At 38.2% G+C, this 22,647-nt stretch overlaps 1 long non-coding RNA gene across 3 annotated transcripts in view; it reads right to left on the reverse strand.

Moving 5' to 3' along the window:
* LOC121096283 overlaps window positions 1-22,647 on the reverse strand; it is a 74,580-nt gene that overhangs the window by 25,247 nt on the left and 26,686 nt on the right. Inside the window, exons 2-4 of one of the 3 annotated variants that reach the window (XR_005830437.1) lie at window positions 19,254-19,320; window positions 11,821-16,126; window positions 7,900-8,065 (exon numbers count right to left, since the gene is read on the reverse strand). This is a non-coding gene — a long non-coding RNA (uncharacterized LOC121096283). Of the gene's footprint in view, window positions 1-7,899; window positions 8,066-11,820; window positions 18,929-19,253; window positions 19,321-22,647 lie in introns of those variants that run through there. The other 2 variants (XR_005830436.1, XR_005830438.1) reach the window with 2 other exon arrangements.

A 22,647-nucleotide genomic window follows, 5' to 3' on the forward strand; every position in this document is an offset into this window, starting at 1 on the left:
ATATACTGAAAATGGGAAAATATGGACATAGACCATATAGAGTCCCATTGTTCTACTAATTGGGTACCTTGGCCAGTTTTATTGCACTTCCATTTCATGATACTTCTGCTCACATTGGTTTTAAGTTGTTCATCATAAGAACACCATCCCACAGTCTTAAATCTCCCTATTTTGATAAAAACATGATTTAACAATTTTTCACAATCCGCCAGACTACCTGGAGTTTTCCACTGTTTTCTAGTGACTTTCACTTGCTCATACCATTGAGTCATTGGCCTCTGTTCATAATAATTGTTTTCATTTTTATGTTCCAGGTTAGTCAAATTCATAGTTAAAATTCCCCATGGAATAGATTCACCTACTGCCCTCAGTATTGGCAAACAAGCAATGATCTTCATGACATTTTATAAATTGACAAATTCTTTAGTCAATCCTACCAACAAATTTTCCTCTGCCATTTGTTTGGGAATGTCAATCACTTGTTCTGTTTCTATTTGTCTTTTGTTCCTGTCCACCAAGCCAGCCCATGATCCCACCAACATTACCAACCAAAAAAAATCCAAAAACCAATCATAACCTAATATAAAAAATAGATATGTTTCAAAGTCAATTTTTAAGTCTCTGGGTCACGATTAGCAATCTTCCACAGAGTAGATGCTTTCTTCGCGGTGCTTTCTTCACTCGAGTATAATATATCCAAGCATCCGATTCTGCAATTTTGATAGCTGTAAAAGTGGTTAGCAGTATCTGGAAAGGTCCTCTCCAGTGCTCCTGCAAAGGTTCAGAGGTCCAAGTCTTCACATAGACATAGTCTCCTGGTTGAAAATCATACATTGAATTTTCCAGGGATAAAGGTCTATTCCAAATTACTACACTCCAAATCACAGCCAAAGTTTTCCTTTAAAAAAACAAATAGTTATTCACATCTTGTTTTCCTTTTACATATATTTTTAGATTTGGTTCTAGAGACTCATATGGTTTTCCATATAATAATTCATAAAGACTGACTGAGGTTCCACTCTTTGGCTGTACCCTGATTCATAATAATGCCAATGAAAGCGCCTGAGGCCACTTTGGACTGGTTTCTTGACAAATTTTACTTATTTGTCATTTCAAAGTTTGATTCATCCTCTCCACTTTTCCACTAAATTGTGGTCTCCAAGACGCATGCAAATCCCAATTAATACCCAATGCTTCGCTAACACTTTGTACTACTTCAGCCACAAAGTGTGGACCTCTGTCAGAAAAAATTCCAATAGGAACTCCAAATCTCGGAATTATTTCCTGTAATAACCACTTCACCACTTCTTTTGCTTGTGTAATGCGACAGGGAAGGGCTTCTGGCCATCCTGTAAAAGTAACAACCCCTACCACAATGTACCGATACCCATTTTGTCTGGGTAATTCTGAAAAATCTACTTGCCAATAATCTCCAGGTTCTACACCAGATTTCAGTCTACCCATTTGAACCTTTTTCTTAATCATTGGATTATTTTTCAAACATACCTCACACTTTGCAGTTATCATTTTAGCTATTCCCAACATTTTAACTGATACCACTTGTTTTCGTAAAGATGTTACTAAAGCTTCTGCCCCCCAATGACATTCTTGGTGTTTTACTTGAATTATCTCTCTCATTAAAAGAGGGGGAATTACTACTTGTCCATTAGGAGTTTTCCACCATCCAGCTAAGTTTTTCTTAGCACTTAATAACTGACCCAATTTGTCATCTTCCTCTGAATATCTCAGTTTTTCCCTAGGAAGGGTTACTGTTTTAGAAGAAATTATTGCCATTTGCGATGTTTGTCTCTTTGCTACCTTCTTTGCTGTTTTATCAGCTAAATTATTTCCAATTATTATTTTTATATTTCCAATCTGATGTGCTTTACAGTGCATGATTGCTACTTGATCTGTTTTTTTAACTGCTTGCAATAATTGTAAAATTTCTGTTTGATGCTTAATGTTTGATCCTTGAGAAGACAATAACCCTCTCTCTTTCCACAAGGCTCCATGGACATGCACTACCCCAAAGGCATATTTTGAGTCAGTCCAGATATTTACTTTCTTGTCTTTGCTTAATTCTAAGGCTCCAATTAAAGCGATGAGTTCTGCCTTTTGGGCTGATGTGGTACTCGCCAATGCTCCTGCTTCTATAGCTGTAGTCTCTGTTGTTACCGCATATCCGGCGTATCGGACTCCTTGTTCCATAAAGCTGCTTCCATCAATATACAATTCCCAGTCTGGTCTCTCCAACGGCACATCCTTCAGATCTTCACGGCTGGAATAAACATACTCGATAGCAGCCAAGCAATCATGTTCCAGTCGTCCTTTTTCCTGTATGGAACTTAAAAACACTGCAGGATTTACCAGGTTAGTCGTTTTTAGAATCACATCATCTTGTTCAGTCAATACCACCTGGTACTTCATCATTCGGCTGGAAGACAGCCAATGTCCCCCCTTCTGTTCTAAAACAGTTATCACCATGTGTGGGACATAGACTGTTATTGTTCTTCCCAAAGTCAATTCCCGAGCTTCTTGTATGAGCATCACTGTTGCGGCTACTGCTCGAAGGCAGTTTGGCCACCCTTTACTCACTGTGTCCAGTTGTTTAGAGAAGTATCCGACTGGTCGTTTCCAGCTTCCCATCTTCTGGGTTAGTACTCCCAGTGCCAGGTGTTGCCTTTCATGAACAAACAACTGGAAATCTTTGGTTAGATCCGGCAGTCCCAAAGCAGATGCAGACATTAAGGCACGTTTCAATTCTACAAAAGCCTTTTGTTGTTATAGGCCCCATACAAAGGGAGAGTTCTTTTGGGCCTCGTACAGCGGTTTAGCTATTAGCCCATAGTTCATAATCCAAAGGCGACACCACCCAGTCATTCCCAGAAATGCTCTGAGTTCATGAATATTTCTCGGCTCAGGTATACCACAAATAGCTTCTTTGCGATCTTTTCCTAATTGTCGTTGTCCTTTTGAAATCTCAAAACCCAGATATATCACAGTCTGGCAGGCTATCTGGGCTTTCTTCCTGGATACTTTGTATCCATTTAGTCCCAGGAAATTCAAGAGATCAATAGTCACCTGTATACAGGTAAGTCTTTCTTCTGCAGCAATCAATATGTCATCCACATATTATAATAGTAAATGCCCAGGTCTTGATTTATCCTGTTTCCAGATTTCAAGTTCTTTAGCTAATTGATTTCCAAAAATAGTTGGACTGTTTTTAAATCCTTGGGGTAATCTAGTCCATGTCAGCTGCATCTTTCGCCCGGTTTGAGGATTTTCCCATTCAAAAGCAAACAGTTTTCTGGTTTCCTTTTCCAAAGGTATACAAAAAAAGCATCTTTTAAATCAAGCACTGTAAACCACTGATAAGTCTCCCTTAACGCTGTTAACAGTGTATAAGGGTTTGCTACTACAGGATAAATATCCTTAACTATTTGATATACTGCTCTCAAGTCTTGCACCAGCCTATATTCACCCGAGGGTTTTCTGGCTGGTAAAATAGGAGTATTATACTCAGATTCACATTCTTCCAAAATTTTATACTCCAAAAATTTATCAATCAATTTCTTCAATTCCTGTCTCACTTCTGATTTGATTAGATATTGTTTAATTCTCACTGTTCCTGCACCTTCCTTCAAATCTATTTTAACTGGTTCTGCTAGTTTTGATTTACCAGTAATATTTGTTTCCCATACAGTAGGGATCACTGCCAAATCCACCTCTGGTGGAATTTCTTGTTCCTTTACTTTTTCTTATATCATCAAGATTTCTCCTGTTTTTGACTCAGATATTTTCAAGAAAAGTTCTCCTTCGTCAAAAACAATCTGTGCATTTAATTTAGATAACAAATCTCTTCCTAAAAAGGGTATCAGACATTCTGGTACATACAAAAATTCATATATAATTATCTTATTTCCAAATTTCAAATCCAGGGGTTACAAAAATGGCCTGGTTTTGTTCCAGTTTTTCCTTTACAGATATTTAATACAAAAATGTCGCTCCTATATCCACTCCCAACCTTACAATTTAAACAACATTTTTTTTCCACTTTCTTATTATCAAAAGTTATAGCCATTACAAAATTATCTCTAATAGTTAGCTTACATTCATCCTGCCAATCCTTTATTTGTCTTAAATAAAAAAAACAAATCCACATCTGACATTTTATTCCATTTCCCTTCTCTTTTACAATACAGCATTAACTGCAAAATAGTGTTATAATTCAGTGTCCCCTTCATGGGCCACTTTTCCTGATCATCCAATATATACAAAGACCACCAATTATTACAATACTCAAATTATTACAATACTCAATCATCTGGCTTTTCGACAAATCCTCATACAAATCTCCCCAGTGTGTCAACAAACATCCTAATGGAGAATTTTTCGGGATTTTGTCATTTACAACAAGATTACCCATGCTTTTACTTTTAAACAACTGAGTTAACTTAGTTGCCATGGTATAATTACTCACAGTACAATACACAATTATTCAACTCTGTCACTCCGATCCGCGGATCCACACTCCACACTCGCTTTCGTTCTCAATTATACGTCTCACCCTTACAGCCACACTCACACTTTCCAACAGTTACTTTAAACAAACATATAACACAATATTGTACCTCTTAGTTTTCTTCTTAATACACAAACACAAAACCACAAACACAAAAACTTCTTCTAACTTTTTGTTAGAGGCACTACCTTAGAGAACACTATAGCATATAGTTTCTCTTGTTTCCACTTTTGTCCAACCCTGCAATAGCTTTCGCTTATGTCTTACGGGCAGACGCCTAGGCTTCCACTTACACAAGGATCCTTTTAGTCCAACCCTGCGCAGCTTTCGCCGCGTCTGACAGGCAGACTCCTAGTCCTACCCTGCGCAGGTCTTTCACTGCGTCTGACAGGTAGACTTACTCAGTGGGACTCTAACCCACTGGTGGGACTCTAACCCACTCCTTACCATACACTTATTATAGTGGGACTCCCCCCCACTTTCTCTAGTGCACTTACTTACTTACTTTAGTGGGACTCTCACCCACTTACTACAATTAAAAAAAAGAAGTGTCTTACCAAATATCCAGGGAACGTCGCGAAGAGCCTTACGGATCGGGGATCGATGGGTATCCCCGAGAAATCCTCGGTGCCGGCTGGAACCGATCAGGTCCCCGACTCCTCCGGTCTCCTTCAGCGAGGTCCCATCTGGGTCGCCAAAACTGTTACCGAAATCTCGGAATGAAGAACTTATCGACACCAATGTGATGTAGATAAGCAGACACTTCTTTATTGACGGCCGGGTGCGTGAGCGAGTCCTCTCGCGATCAACGCACGCCAGGTCCTAAAAGCAGATTCCATATATAGAGCTTATTCATACATATTCATTAATTATTCATGCATAATCATAACATTTCCCAAAAATCATTAACATATTCTCCTCCTATATCCGATTCTGCGCAGTAAAGCTTAGAAAGGTCCAGAAATGGGTCTGGGGTACGATTTGGGTAGGTGGTATATGAGTCGGTGGTCGCGATCTCCCCCTGCCGGAATTACCTTTTACTAAAGTTCACGGTTTCTTGGCAGGTAACTACAAGCTGTTCCAGTCGACTCTCCCCAGTTCCCATTAATCCTACATTCTGACATCTCAATATACTTTCTTTATACAGAAGACTAGTTAGATACAAAGGAACCTTTCAACCCTAGAGTTATTACCTATGTTTTAACAATAGTTCCAGGCCCTTCTTCTAGCCTTGATACAGGACGTACAGAAGATCTCATAACAGCTTTTACTGTGCAACTATAAGTTTCATTAAAAATATTTCTTATCCTCCTATATTTCTATTCTATAAAATAACTCTATAAAATCAGATAATCAAACCAATAAAATCAATTGATCTCAACTCTTTAACAAATCGACAACAGTAGAAGCAAAGGCTTTGTCTTTTCCACTGAAATCAGAGTCCTGGGAGCAGGACCATTACTTGTTACTTATTACTTACCTGTCCAATGTCACAGTTGTTAGCAGCAAAGTGCGCATCGCTGCCTCTTTCTTCTTACTCAAAAAGAGTCATTCATTAAACAGAATATATTGAAAATACACCGCAGATAGATGGTGCTGAGGTGTGCCTTTGTCAACAGCATTGTTAGGGCCTCAAAGACCCGCTATGCTGAACTTTGCTATGGTACCTAAAGAAAAATGTGAACCCTTGTTTCCATCTCCAGGAAAGAAAGAACATGGGAATGCAAAGTAATGATGTTCTTGAAGGCAGGGACACAGTGATGGTCAATTTGGCCTTCAGCCCAGGCTTCAGCTGCCCCTTTACACCAGTCAGGCCAGAGCCAATAAGACTCAATCAGTTCCAGCTGTATCCTCCACTAGACCTCTTGTACATTATCTTTCAAAGTAGCATAGAGAAAAATTATCATCTATTGTAATGTACCTTTGTTTGAACGAAGAGGACTGAGGAAAATTAATTTGTCAGGGTACTGAAGATAGAACAGAGAAACTTTAGGCAGTAAGTTTTGTTTCAATTAATAGCACAAACTCAACTCACTAATATGAGACACCGCCTAAGCTCCTTTCTTCGCCTGCTGAGCTTCTTTGAGCTCCCAAATGAGCCAGGTTTAGAGGAAAAGACACAATCTAAGTATTTTTTTTTTATAAAGTATTTTTTTATTTATTGCTTTAATATCTCTGCTAAGTATTTCACACTGTAAAAATTTAGAAAACCTTAGAAGATTTTGTTGTGAAGATCTTGTTCTTTGGATGACAGACATGACAAACAAATGCAGAGCTGGTTTACTTTCCTGTCATGTGTGTAACCTCCCATTTTTCTCTTAGGCTTTTACCTATCCAACACAATAGACCTCCTTTTGAAGGCTGAGTTTTTTATTACAAAGGACTGTACAAACTGAACAATAAATTATCTAAAGCACAGTGCATGCAATTGCAAAGCACCATTGCCAGCTATTTTGCAGTAAGCTAAGAAGGTCAAAGATGTTAAAGATTTATCTCAAGCTCACTTGAAATCTGTATCCTTTGTCTGCAAGAGTTTCAGCTCTTTAGCTCTAATTATGCAGCTCTTTACTTTTAAAATGCTTCATTATTTTCTTCGTATACACCACTTTGTGCTGTATTAAACACAAGGAAGCAGAGTTACACAGCAAAACTACAGTGACTAGTTTTAGTCTTGAGATACTTACATATTCAAGGAGAATAAACTAATTATTTTCATCCTATCTGTAAATCTCTAGTTGTCTACCTCTCTGTCCGTTTATCTGCTTGTCCATCTATCTCAGTTTCAGGTTGGACAAAATTTTTAATTAATTTCAAAATGGAATATACCATTTTTTTGGAAAATTACAGAGTAAGAATTTAGGAAAGTTATCTGTGTCTGCATGATTCACTGAAGTCAGTGTGAATTGGCAGATAATTTGGATACATCATAAGCTTCAGTATTTATAAATTAGCATACATATTGCAAGAACACAACTAATCTAAAAAACAAACAAAATGCATGCAGCTCTAATAAGAGGAAAAAAATTAAGTATTCCATTCTTACACTTCCACGGACAGCCCCACTTGGTAATCTGAAATTCATGCCCCGTGTTGCCTGATTAGTCCAGTTTAATATGATATTACAGTGATTTTGACATATCTTTTTCTCAGGTTAGTCACAGAAAACCAATAAAGCAAGTGAGTCCTTTATATGCTAAGAGCATTCCAGCTGCACCAAACAGAGCAGTCTCTTTTCATGAGATACATCTCTGTGCTTCATTAATTTTGTTAACAAACGTGCATGTCTGTGGGGGAAAAGAGAGAGACTGAAAGAGAGTCAAGCAAATGGAAAGAGAAAAAAATGTTGCCATAGAATCTTAACACATCAAAGCTTTCAGGAAAAAGTCACATTGCTTTAGACTATCTAGGTTGTGTTGGGTTTTGGGGTTTTTTTTTTCCTTTTCTGGTTCTAAAATTAGACACATTCATTTCAAAGGAGCCATCTGGCCAATCCTAAGGAAAGCGAGAGAGACCAGACCTGACATTCTCTGAAGCTCAGTCAACCTGAGGAAAAAAAAAGTAATTTATCTTCTTTTTCCTTGTCTTTCTGATTTGAGGAACTAAATAAAGCAAAATGAGACAAGAGAAGCTCCTATTGTGAAGCATAATAGAGAATATCATTGCAGCTTTTCCCTAGATGATTCAAGGAACTTGTCCTACCAGCATCTATCTGCATTTATTTTATAACATAACGGCAGCCAATAGGTTAAATGTTTGATAGAAGGATGTGATTCAGCAGGCTACCTCCATTCAGAAAAAAATACTGAAGAGCTTAAACTCTGCTGTGCTATTGGTTTCTCTGCTAGGTTTATACTCTTCTGAGCAGGAATCCTGGAGCCCAGTACTGACTTTATTTTTCAGATGTCCTAGCCAAGTACAGGAATGGCTTAACCGTAGCTATCTTAAGGATAAAGGAACAGTGAGGTAATTTATCCTGTGTATTTCTGACGTGGACAGATTTTAGCATATTTTTGTACCAGGGCAATCTTTTTGCCCTCTTAGAGCAAAAAGGCATAATATTTTCATATTCACTCTTCCCTTTCCTGTTTATGTTAAAGAATAACTCTGTGGTGAGTGTCCTTAAGTTCAGTGAACAACCTGTGGAATAAAATAACACTCCAATGGAGTCAAAGAAGGCAAACCAAACCCTCTAGAAGGAGGGAACTAAAGGGTGGAACAGAGGATGACAGGCAGCTACTCTACTGCAGAAAGCAATATGTAGGCTGGATATAGGAGACCATTTGTAGCTGGGAGACCTGTCCAACTTCCATAGCTCCAGAAAGGGCAAGCAGGGAAGTTTTTTCCTAGGATTTTTTATAGCAAATTGGTCCAGCTTCTTGAGAACAGTATACAGTGCTTGAGGGAAGGGATAAAATCAGAAAGCACAGAAAGTACCCCAATTGCTTTTTGTCCATTCAATACCGGTGCTCATCAAATAGTAAATTGGTTGGTTTAGCTGGCATTGTGAAGTGTAGAATTACCTTTACTACCTAACCACAAAGGTAGTTATTGGTTAGGGACTTGTCAAGTCCTTATGTAAAACAAACCATATTAATTTCCTTAACTTCAGTAGCATTTCCACAGTTCTTCCCTGCACTGCAAGCTCTGTGTTTGCTTGTTTCTATTTTTCTCCATTTCTCTTTCTTTGGCCTCTCAATTGTTGATATTTTCCATTGAATCCTTCAAAACTTTAAATATTCCCTTTAAATCTCCCTACATATATTTCAAGCAGCTCCCTTCCAGCACAAATTATCTTCATTACCTCTGAATCCAGCCAGGCCCCTGATCCCTGCCCTTTAAAGTATCATTCCTGAGCCACCAGTTTTGTTGAAATGCTTCAGTGAGCTGTGTATTATACTGTACAAAACTTATAAAATAAAATGTTCTTGGTTATCCTGTCTCACTGGTTTAAGACACCAAACACTGTTTGCACTCAAGTTCACAGGAGACATCTGCCTCATGCAACGTCTAACCTAAATAAGTTTAACTGTGCTCATCCTAGCTTCTGAACTGCTTGTGCTGGCTCCTCCATTTTTTTCTCCACAGAGCAGCTGGCTGCTGGGCTTAGATACCTTCAAAGACTTTGATTTTTGTATTGTGTCAATGTACAATATTTCCTGCTTATCCAAGATTAATTTAATCTGCCATCATGCTGCCTAGATCTCCAATGACTTTAAGTACAGCAGGGGAATTCCAGAATCCTCTGAAGGCTATTAGCTGAAATAACCTTCTATCAATTTTCAATAACTTTCTGTTGACTTCTTTTGCTAGCTTAGTAATGCATTAAAAATCACTGGTCCCAATATTGACCTTCAGGGCACTTCTGTATCAACCATCTTTCAAGCTCAGAAACATTCATTTTATGGGTTCTTAGAATTTAACATACTACCTAATTTCCAACATTATCTAGCCTTCTTAGTCTATTGATATTATCTTTATTTTAAATCTATACCAATATTTCTTGTACAGATGATCATCCTAATTGCTGAAATGTCCTGAGCTAGTTTTATCTATGTGTAGTTTTTAACCAGTTAAAGAAAAAACAGTAAAACTCATGGTAGTGCAAAATTACTATCATTATGGGTAAGATTACTTTTTTTTTTTTTTTTTTTTTTTGCTATGTTCAGTGCTTTGAATTGTAAGATCACAAAATATTTTAAGAAGGAAGTAAAATATTAAACATTCCAATTCACTGATGTGGAAACTAGTACATGTTGTACCTAAAACAGCATAGTTAGTGGCAGAACTCAGGCTTCCAAATTCTAGTTGTCTCCCCACTGATGTGTGCTGCTTCTCTTGCTGGCATGTCACCAGTTTCCCTGTTACAGAACCTCAGCTGATGTAAGGTATGATTTCTCATGATTTCATACAATCACTTTGCGTTGGGGAGTGCCGAAAGACAGTGCAAAGACATGGTGTGGTGTGCACAAAGAAAAGGTAACTCACTCGTGTTGGCTTAGAAGGCACTCAGCTACTGTTTATGGTGAGGCTGAGCGGGAGGGAAACACCAGAAATAATAGGAGATGAAAGAAGTGGATTTTTTTTCTTTTTTTTTTTTTTTTAGAAAAAAAAATCACAATGAAGTAATTTTATGTAGCTATGGGTAAGAGTTTGATTTGGTATAAGTGTGAAAGAAAGTGAAATTAGCTGGATGGTTAGAGTGGATTTGTAAATGAATGAATGACCTTTGGAAGTAAAATTGCAATTCACACAAAATGAACACTTCCATTTTCTTGTTTCAAAAGGTTTCTCATGATAGAATGTTTTGCAGAGAACAATTGTATTCAAGTAAATCCATGCGTCTTCGAGAAAGAAAAAAAAGGTGTGTAGAAAATGGGTGAAAGAGGAGAGAAAAAAAGTTTATAGGAATTAAACACATTTAGCTGTATAAAAAGCAGCACGTATAAGATCCTGTTCCAATTTCTAGACCCATCAGATAGCTGACCAGGGCCATTTAGAGTCCCACACACGTACTTTTATCACCACAGCTGGAGGAGAAGTGATTGGTACTAACTAGAAGCGATGTGGCATCCATTTAGGCAGTTCCGATCCCAGGAGAGAAAATGGTTTTCTGTTCAGTGATCAGTGTTTTTTCCCAATGATGTACAAATGGATCCTTCGTTTGATTCTTAGGTGAAAATTGTGTTCCAAACTACTAATTAATTCTGTAAGATGTTTTTGGTTTGTTTAGTTGTTCCCACCTCCTCCTGTCAGCTGAGATTGCAGGGTCAGAACTGTGATAGTTTCCCAGGGATGAGGGTGAGGCTCATTATTTTGGGAAGTGGCCAGGATCCATGGTGGCTAATAGAGAGACAGGATCACTCTAATGGTTTTTAAAGCCTAATTATGGAGACAGGTATCACAAGATCTCCTGTTTACCTTGCTTTTTGTATTTTCATGCAAAATGACTCAAACTATTGCATACCTACACAGTTTCTTTGGAGCTCAGTAAGGAAAACATGGAGGTAGGAGGCTGTCTGGGATGTCTAGAACTCACTTGTCCCACTCCCTGAACTGTTTGACCTTGTAAGAAAGGTAAGTTTAGCCCATTTCTAAAGCAATGAGATGTTAGGACTCTGGGCTAAGACTGCTTTTTAGAGTAGATTTGCATAGTAATATACGTGATGGTCACAGTGTCTGGTTTTGATGCAGAATCAGAAGTGTGGTTAATTTGACATGGCTTAGGAGACCTGTTCCACCAAGCAGAGAGGATATGCATTAGCGTGAAGCTGTAGGGTGAATCAGTGTTAAAGACATACCTAAAACTCCTGCTTGTTGCTGGTCTGACTCTGAACCACTGCACAGCTTCCCATATTTTCATTTTTCTTCCTACCTGAAAGAAAGAGGTAAGGAGAGGAAGACAAGTGAAGACTGTTAAAAGATAATTGCATGAAACCTCATCATTAGTCTCAGATTCCTTTCTAGGCAAAGGCACAGCTCAATTTTAATCCTAACCTTTCCAGCAGCTACATTCTCCTGTACTTGCAAATCACCTGAGAATTTCTTGCTCTCAATCTAAACAATGTGCATCCACCAAGTGAACTGGTAGTTAGAGAAAGACATTACAGTGCTGCCCACGTTATTAAAGAAAAATGTCACCACAAACCACCTAACACATTCCTTGAATTACAAAAGCTAAGTGTACACAGCATCTATAATAAATGAACCATTTCCTGTGTAAATTCTAGGAAATCCAAGAGAGATTAGCCCGAATAATGGAGTTAAAATCAAGCTAATTTGTTTGTGAGAGTATTGGCAAATCAAAAATCTCCTCCACGGCTTTGTTAGGGAGAGGGGAGGAGAAAGTCTGTGTGTTAGGCTCAGAGGCAATCAATGTAAATTTGTTTTTATCAATATACTTGGCTCTACTGAACAAAATGAGCTATATTCCCATCTGTGTGGCTGAAACTGGACAAAGTCCAATGCAACCAAAGGTCTACAAAAAAAATGGTTTGGATCTGTGGAAGTATAAGATGAGAAAGAGGAAGGAGGTCTGTGAACAGCTCTGGACCTGAATGGGGATACACCGAATATAGAGGGAGGAGCAGGATCCACAGTGCTGCTTTACTTTTGTCTGATGTGTGCCTGACAACATAGGAAATGATGCTCAAAATGTGAGAAAAAACTTGTCCTCATTTTGGATTTTTTAACTTTGTGTAAAATGTTAATGTCTACCCACAGCTCCTTTTCTTTTGTTACCTATTCTATGCCCTTTCTTACCTCTGCCTTCCTTTCAGACATTCTCACAAATGCGTCTTATTCTTTTCAGCCACACTTTACAACATCCATTTCTTCATGCTTTCTGCACCTACTCCATGTTTCCCATGACCAGTCCCACTTGTTCCCATCTCTCCCCTCTGCTGTCCTTGCTTCCCTCCCCTTTCCCTTCATCACAGATTTGAGTGAAAAGCAAAACGGCTGAATTCTTCATTCCTAGGAACTGCCTTGTAGCTTTTCTGTTGACTTCAGTAGTTGTAAGAGGAAGCCGTTTGATGAGATGATAGACACAGAATTCAGAAAACCTATGATTTTTCATCCTTCTTACCTACTAAAATGTCCCTTAGTGTATCTTCAGCTTCATACGCAGGTAATAGGGTTTTCCACTTAAAATTTTTAATTGGCTTGGAAAAGTTTAATCTTCAAATTAAAATTCTGAAACAACATACAGCTTTCCTTTTATTTCAACTGAAAATATCTTATTAGCTAAGGTATTCAGTGTTAAAAAGCTGAAAAGCAAGCGTGTGTAATAAAGAATTAGACAACTGGGAGAAGACTCATCTGACCGTTAGTAGGTGTCTCTGCTGGATCTCCATTTGAGATAGTCTCTGTAGTCTCATACCATAGTCAGCAGAGAGAGAGGGTAATTTTAAGATCATTATTCATCTTAAAGTAGATATATAAAATAGGTCAGATGAATCACACGTTAAATGTATCTATTTCTCTCCATTGACTATAAAGGAAACCTTGGGTGACTAGTTCTGAGGTTGACGCCTACACTATAAATGTCCCAAGTTAGGTAAAACGAATGCCACCCTAGCTGTCATCTTAAACACCCATTGTAACACGTTCCTTTTTTAAAACTGAAATTCCAAAGCAGAACAACATTTTAAGAAAAAATGAAAAACATTTCAGCTTGACACTTCCTATAAAAAGATCAATTTTTGTGTTGGATTTTGTATTTCCCTTGAAAAAGTTTCAGTCTTGGTAAAAGTCCTTTTTTTAAAATAAAGCAAGCTTTTTAAATGAAAAATGTGACCTGACTCTCCCTGGCACATAAATAGCAGAGGGAGTGTTCCACCCCACTTGTCCTTGGGTGCTGGTGTTAATACAGCTTCATTGGGGCCAATTTGTGTCAGAAGTGGTAGTAATTTCATGACCAAGCCATTAGGAGCTGGGCTAAGAATTGCCAATCAATTTCACATGGATTCAGTTCTGTTGTCAGGTGGCAATAACTTCTGGTCACTGTTGAACTGGACTGGATTTGCACCAGTGGCCTAGAAGAGAAAAAAGAAATTTATTACCAGTTCTTTAATCCACCCAGTTCAGCAAAATAGCCTTGTATCAAAATGTATCATTTATTTCCTTATACCTGCCTGGCAGGAGTGTAACTATAACAAACCACCTCAAACAGCAGTAGGATGTAGTAATATAGAGCAATTTAAGCATAATGGAGCTCAGAGCTTTCTAGTACTGTGAGACGACAGGTTTTGGAGGGCAAGATGTAAGGTGAGGAACAATTGCTTGTCTTATCCCCAGCCAGCAGTCACTGTCTATAAACATCCCACCTATTCATGTTAGCTGGGTCACGGGGGATTTTCAGAGTGCTTTGAAACCTGCATTAAAACTGTCTTAGACTTTGAAAAGGCCTAAGGTAATTTTCTTCTGCCTGCTGTGACTTTCTTTTTGAAGTCCTAAAACTGCATGACTGATAGATGGACAATTTCTGAATTTCAGCTTACATCCTTCATCTTGGCCAGTAACAAACCTGAGATACGTATCCTGGTGTGGGGAGCAATTGTAGCTCTATGCGTCAGTCTACGTGCTCCTTTTACATTTGTCCATTCAACACCTCTGCCATTTGTCTTTCCCAAGTCAGACTGAATGAGTAGAGAGAAATCAATGTCTCTTTGTAACCTCTGAATATTTTTTCCCAGCTGAGTACTTCCCTAAAAAGTGGTTAAGTTGAACAGCAGGGAAGTCAAGATTTGTTGTCACTAAGGTCAATAGCAAATTCTCCATTGGATCAGTCATTCATTTTCTGTCACTTCACTTAGTACCAGCCCAGGTATTTTCTTCATTCATCTCTTTCATATGTTTTTTTCTCAACCTTTTTTCTCTGATTTAAATTTTGCTTGCAGTCTTTTATGATTAAATGGTAGTTCCAAACCCAGCTTAGTTTTGGCAGATTCTGTATTTTTGCTTAGAATGGTTCAATCTCTCCAGTGAGCAACTAATAATAATAAGCTTAAACTCTCTTTCTGCCTAGAGCAGGAAAAATGCACTCAGCTCCTGTAGAACACCTAAATGTGTGAAACACAGCAAAAGGTGCAACACACCAGGATTTTTAGTCCTGGGGAAGCCAATTCAACCTTAAGTTTTGGAGAAGGTACTCATGGATGCCTAACAAGTGTAGTTTAAAACTTCAGAGACTTCTGAGTCACTTCATTTCTGTATATTTCAGTTCCTCCAGAAAAGTTGACACCAACACAGCAGGATTTTCTTTGATGGCTACATTTTGTCTGGATAGTAAAAGAGACTGGCTATTTCTTTGTGGTTTTTGGATGCCCTATTGCAGTTCACTCAGTCAGGTTGTCTGATGCCCTAAGTTCAGACATCTTCTCCAAATCTGAAGGCACATATTTGAGGAGTGAAATACTGGCTTTACTTTTTCTTGTTTTGGATGTTTGAGATGCAGCTTAAAATGGTCAGAAGAGTACAATGTGAAAGGCTTCAGAGGGTAACTTTTCTTGTGAGGAGGCAGCTGACCATCCCACTCACCGACACACCCAAGATTAGCAATGTATAGAAGTGTGAACTGCTTTCAGTCCCTTTGAAAAACAGGTTCACCACCCCATGCTGTTGTTTCACATCTGGAAGAGGGCTCACAAAGAACCAAAGTGCATTCTGAGTCCATTTTACAGAAGTATACAGATCAGAGCAGATACCTGTTAATCTTTATGAGAAATATCTTGTTCTTAGATCCTGAATGACTGGGGATGGCTATAGGAACACATTTCAGGAAGCTCTGCATACTATCAAATGTTTTCAACAGCACCTTGTTCCCTGTCATGCAAAACATTCAGGATCCCACCTTCCAAAATTAGCAGGAGTTGCTAGCCCATACCTCGATGCCTTTTGCAGAAAAGCATCACGTGTCAGTTATTCTTTCCACAGCTTCTGATGGTCACAGGCATTTTAATTTCTCCCTTCCTTGTTTATTTCCTGTTGTTGACATTTTTCAGTCCTTGAGTTCTGGTAGGTGGGATAATCTTCAGAGGTGAAGATGATATTGCAAGAAACCAGCTGGTCTTGCTGACAGCCAGGTTGTTTTTTCTCCTCCTTTTTCTATGAAACATTAGTGGTTCTACTTAGTCCCTTATTTTATTTATTTCCATAGTTTATTTATTTACTTTTGGCTCTGAGCTGTTCTTGAAATTAGACTCATTGTAACAACATAATGTGCAGACTGTCTGCTGACTGTGTTAGATCAAGCTTTATAATATTTTATGTGTATTGAAAGAGCATACACACTGCCAGTAATAAGTATGCACTGCCCTTGGGCCCAGCTCCTGCTATGTATTACAAATCTCAGAAATGTGGTCATTACTTTGTCTTAGCTGCAAAATTACTTTATTGAATTGCAGTTAAGGTATACTGTTATGTGCTTTTGTTTGGTTGTATTTTTTTTTTAAGAGTTTTTCCACATTCCCTTTTCTCCTCCATTTGTGGAAACATATTAATGCCATTTGATCCCTGTAATGCTCCGTAGCTCAATTTTCAACCCAGCTTCACAATCTGTTTCATACCATATGAAAATGAAAAGTAGTGCTTGCCCAACTATGTTTTATCATTTTTGCCAGTATCTGGGTTAATACATCATTCATGAACCAATTTTTTCCATCATGTTTGTAATTTGCAGCTTTTCATAATTTAATGCGAATGAACCATTTGTAGCCCATGGGTGGTTTGCAGTGCATTTGTTGAATCACACGTTATATGATTGACCACACAGTGCATTGTTGTAACATTGTTTTCACTCCATTATTGGCTGTTCCTTTGGGGTTAAACTGAAACTTCCCAGTTCAAAGATGGTTAGTCTCCCAATAAGAAATACTAACTCCATTTTTTTACAACTCGTGTCTTGTATTTATGGCAAAAATGTCAAGAGCATTTGGGATCTGAATACTGCTATTTCATATGGTTATGACCAGGATCAGCAAATGTGATACAAGGGGAAAAACAAAGCAAAACAAAAAGAACCCTCAACAAACACTTAGGCAACAGTTTATGGGAATGTTTTCAATACTCTCTCTCACACCCAGGTTTTGTCCATGGAGTTGATATGTAAAGATTCTCTTGTCTACATATGTCTGGTGAAACTCTTTTAAATAAAAGATAAGCCCAAACCTGTTCTCATGCGCTGAGATGTAAGTGATGGAAAGGTCTGTACGTATACTTTATGAATATCATCTATAAAGAGAGGCACTGATGCAAGCCTTCACTTGAAAAGAAATCCTTTCAGAATAGTAAACCCTATTTTGAGAACTTTCTGGCATTGTGTTTTGGGTATGACATCTTATTTCAATAATTATTCTAGGTTATTACTCCGTCCTCTATATGGCTGGTATATATATGGCTTTTTAATGGTATCTTTAAAAAGATGGATTCCCATAATAAAACTGAGTTGGAATACTGAGGTAGCACTCAGTAATTTTTCCAAATCAACAATTTGTTTCTATATTTGACCTAAAGGAGTTATAGCTTAATTATGATCCAAATAATCCATCTTTCAATTGGCAAACTGCTTTTTATTTTATTATGTGACAAACAAAATAAATAAAGGGAAAAAATTTCCTACTGTTAGAATAGAAAAGGTTGAATTTCAAAACACAGTAGAAAGAGATAGAAGGAATCTTGAGAACACATATCACCCATGCTTTTGCTCTGGTGACATAAACTGTAATTATTTGGGGCAAGTTTGTCCTTCTTGTTCTTAAAAACATCTCATGGTGGAGATTCTGTACCAACTTTGGTGATTCCTGAGCTTTACTGTAGAGGAATGAAGCTGGGTTAATTAGCATTGATAATATACTGCTGTGGGCTGGCTTCAGGGGCGGGTGTTTGTCCGATGTAGATAAGGTGCAGCTGTGGCTGGTTCTGGTAAGGGGTTGGGCAGCTAGTGAAGAGGGAGAAGCCAAGGAAGAGAGAGAGGAAAAAGCAAGAGAAAGAGTGTGCCCTGGATGAGGTGAGACTAGGAGAAGGCAGTAGAAGGACTGGCATGAAGAATATGCTGGTAAAAGACCTTGTAGCTTGATAGTTTGGAGAGTGCTGTGACACTTTACTACTAGAAAGCTTTTTTCAATGTTTTACCTGAATCTCCTCTATTGCATTTTAAGTCCATTTACTTCTTGTCTTAATCTCATGGACAAGGGAGAGCGATAATACCCTTTGTATTTGGAGCATCCACCTGCATGTTAGCAGGCTGTTTCCATATTTCCTTTCGTTATTCCCTCATCTAGACAACCTTTCAATCTTTTCTTATAGGTTATTATTTCTAGACCTCTGACAATTCCTGTTGCTTTCTCTATCTCTCTCCAGGGTGCCTGTATCTCTTAAATGGTATCCTATAACTATAATCCATGTTTGTTTTCACAACTTCTTTTTTGAGCTTTTAAAATTGACATGTGTGTTTCTTAATTACTGGAGCACAAGAGAGCTGCTACTAATAATATATTTTTTAGATTACTATAGTGGTAAATACTTATTTTCTATGTCTATGGCACTGTTGAATTTGTGGATCTTCAGAGTTTTCTGGATTATAAACTTGTTGTCTAAAACAAAATCCAAATGAATCAGAAGAGAGCTTTTCACTGAGTTAATGAACAGGACTTTGATTATGGTATAATTTATGTCAAGTTTAGACTAGCATGACACTAGCAACATCATGGAAGCTTTTCAGTGGTGTGAAATGAACCTGAACTACTCTTAATTTTAGGAACATCTCACCTGCTGTCCCACAGCACCCAGCAGTGAGAGATGCTTGTGTCGGGCAGTGTAACAGGGAGAGCCTATGTATAATTTAGCCACTGAGTGGGCTGGTGGCTAAGCCGCTGAGTGGGTTGGATTAGTGGCAGAAATTTATCTTTTGTATGATTTCCTATATAAAACATTTTCTTGATTCCTTTTTTTTTTCCTTCATATAAGTTCTTTCCATTCTCTGCTGCGTTTGAAATCTGCATCTCTAGCTCTCTGCTGGTGCATCTTGGTTTTTTTTCCTAGCTATCACTTTGACAGTGGCTTTTGAACAGTCCAGGGTCATAGTCCTGAAATGAAAAGAAGAGCTTGTTTTAGGCTCTCTTGCCATTATAATCTGTACATAGTCCTTCTAACAAGGCATAAACATTATCTGTAGATTGTAATGGAAGTCTGCTGTGCTGCTGTACTTTGACCTCTTTTTTTAATTTATACTCACATGACTATGGATTCCAATTTGTTTGCAATTCTGTTCCCCTTCCCCAGTGTTCGTGGGTCCTTGCTAGCTATTAAAGCAAGAAGGGAGCATAGAGTCAGTCAGTTAAATGCCTAGTGCTTTAGTTAAATGGTATTTGTATTGTACTCAGTAAAACACATTTCTTGGAGTGAGCTGTACTACAGACTCTTGATGTAGGTCCCACTTGCCCAGGTTACGATACAAAGCTCATGGCCTCTTCAGCTGTGGGATGGAAAGAGAGGAACTGCCTGGGAGCATTGTTAATAATATGTGTGGAAATCTAGTGAATAAATGGTGTACTGAACACAGTTTATATGGCATACCACACTGTGTCCTCCTGCTCACCAGCAAAAGACTCTCTCGGCCAGCTCTGTTCTTTGCTGCATTGTGTTTCCCAGAGGCTGCTCTCAACCCAGGTTTCCTCTTTTAAATAAATCAAAAATGGTATTAATTGTTCATGTTTCAGGTTGCTGAAAGGGGCTTATTCCTAAAGCACATGGTGAGAAAAAATGAAATCATATGTCATTACCTTGTCAGATTAGGCACAGCATCTTCATCAGAAATGCACAGGAGGTATTTCTCCACTCTAACATACGACTGCTTTGGAGGGCAGGTCACTCAAACTTAGGTGTGCTATCCTGGGCTAACTACGATGCTCAATATGATACAGTCAGGCCTACCATCTGTGCCTTTTCTTCAGCTCTGGCAGTATGGTGGTGAAGTGTTATGGCTCCAATTCTGTAAAATTATTACAAATTCTAACATGAAACTGAAAGCATTTCTCCAGGAAATAAGGAGTGCTGTTTGGCTTCTCATGAGGCTAATTCACTCTTCTTCCGTTGTGGGTAAGTGGGGATCTAGTGATCCAAGTGGAGGTGTCACAAACCCCTGCAACAGCGGTTATTTAACAAATGCAGTTTTATTTTCCTTTCTGATCCACTAACTACCTGTGGGCAGAGCTGGTAAAAAAAGAGGCCATTTTGAATATGTTCTCATTTGCTGACTTTCAAAGAAGTCTTTACCAGCTTCCCCAGTGAATGCCAACATGGCTCTGGGTACAGTGGTTGTTATTATGTGGGACCCTGGAGAATGCTGGAGGTCAGGGACAGAGCCAGGGGTTTACTTTAAACCCCTTTACTTCTTGCCCAGATGATAATCGTTGTGCTGGGGTGTCTCTCAGAGGCATAAAATACTATGTGTACAACCTCGTGCACTCACACCCACACATTCTTCCTCCTCCTGTTTTGATACATTTGCCTGGATGATGGATAATCCCTTTCCTGTAACCCCACATTGCCTTTCAGTTGGACATAGTATTGCTTAATTATAACACATAAATAAATAAAATCCCTTTCTACAGCGTTTGTTTAGAAGGGGAGGTTTCTCCGGTCTCCGTGGCTCCTTTATCGTATGCAATGGAGTTATAATGTTCATATGTTTACAAAGCTTTCTCATTAGTAATTATTTTACTCTCCTACCAGAGGGACTGAAAATGCCTTTCTCTTCTTGGGCTCATGCTTAATCTGCAATTTGTTACCCACATTAGAGCTGACCCAAAGCTCCTGTCTTAAAATGACTTGGGCATGACTTACATGTGTATCAGCTTCACATATCCAGCATGGAGGAACTGTGTACCTTTCATGGTTTTTTGTTTTTTTTTTTTTTTGTTTTGTTTCGGTTTTTTTATAACCACCTTTATTTAGTGTGAACTACATATTTTGCATAGATATAAGAATTAGACTTACATTTTTACACCTTAGAGTCACTTCATCTCCAAGACTCTGTGAGTCAAAAAGTGATTTCTCCACCTCCATTTGAAGGAAAGAGCAAAACAAGCAGCATGGTTTCCCCTCTAGATGAAACAAAACTGAGTGCTTTGTTAATGCATTGGTACCTAGATAATCTAATAGTTATGGTGAACTGCGTAGTGAACATCACGTACTTGATGGTTTAACTCAAATTCTCAAAAATCCTAACCTAATGTCCCATTCTTCTTCTCAGCAGTAAATAGAAAAATTCACACAGAGCTGGACTGTTAACCACTGTACAGCACCTTTACATTTCTTTTCTCAGTAAAAGACTCTTGAAATGCACATAAACACAATTTAAGACAATTTTATTGTCTATATATGCTCCCAAAGAGATATTAAGGGGTATTAGTATTCATTAATCATTACATTCAGACCTACTGACTTGAATGATAGTAGGTCTGAGGTTCCTTCCCAAGGAAATGTATTTTTCCTAGTTTTCCCTACTTTTCTGTAAAGTTTGTGAAAAGGGTTTTCTCCCCAGGAGCCTTAATACTTTTTGCTTCCAACCAGAACAAGTTTGTTGTTATTTTTCAGTTCTGCCTCTTTGTCCTGCTAAAAGACAAGGGTCAGAATACTGCAATAGATAATAGAAGAGGGACCACCCTTTACTGGAGTAAAAGAGAACAACAACAACAACAATAAAATGTTTTCATAAACCAGCACCAGTTACTTTTATTCATTTATTTTCTTGCCATGGCAGTGAATCAAACTTCTATTATTTGCATATCCCAAGAAGTCTTTTTCTGAAGCTGGGAAGACTGCCATTATCAATGATTTCCTGGGATTGTTTTTTTGTTTGGACATAAACCTATTGGGTTACGACTCCCTAACAAGAGATTTGTTCTGTTCTTGTAAAGATGGAATCCAGGGAAATCCAGACAGAGAAGAAGATTTCAAATCCCTCAAGATACTTTAAGTAGGATTTGGTGCAGGTTTAAAAATATTGTTGAATTCAGTACACTATCAAAAATTGCCATCAGGGTGTAAATGGAGAAATCTGGTCAAATGGAAAAAAAAGGATGGCTGAAAGTTCAGGATTCTCCCAGCTTGTATAAGAAATGTCAGAAGGAAGAGGGCATTGGATAAATAATTTTAAATATGACTGAAAATATGCATGAAGACAAAGAGAAGATAGTTCATGGGAATGAGAGTTTGGAATTAGAAAACGAATTTGAGAGGAAAGTAAACTCAAAGAGTTGAATGCTTTCAAGTGAAGGGGAGTAGATCATCTTCAGCCCAGAAGCCTGAAAGAACTGTCAAATGAGAAATCTTCATTCAGGAAGGAAAGATTTTAAATGTGCACTTCAAGTTGGCAATGGTACAAAACTAGAAAGAAGAAAATGCAATGCCTTTATGTAGAAAGAGAAGTGTCCTGGGAAGCAAGAAATCCCGGTATATTAAGAAATGGAAGTATATTAAAAATTTAAAAAGAAAGAAGAGCCGTTGAAGAGACTGTGAAATAAGATATTACAAGGGTTTATTAAATGTAGATACTGCTAGGATAATCTGATTTCTTTCTGTGATTTTTTTCCCCCCTATACAAAGGAAACACACCTGATCTTATC

Source organism: Falco naumanni, chromosome 12 (genome assembly GCF_017639655.2).
Source record: "Falco naumanni isolate bFalNau1 chromosome 12, bFalNau1.pat, whole genome shotgun sequence".
Lineage (NCBI taxonomy): Eukaryota > Metazoa > Chordata > Aves > Falconiformes > Falconidae > Falco > Falco naumanni.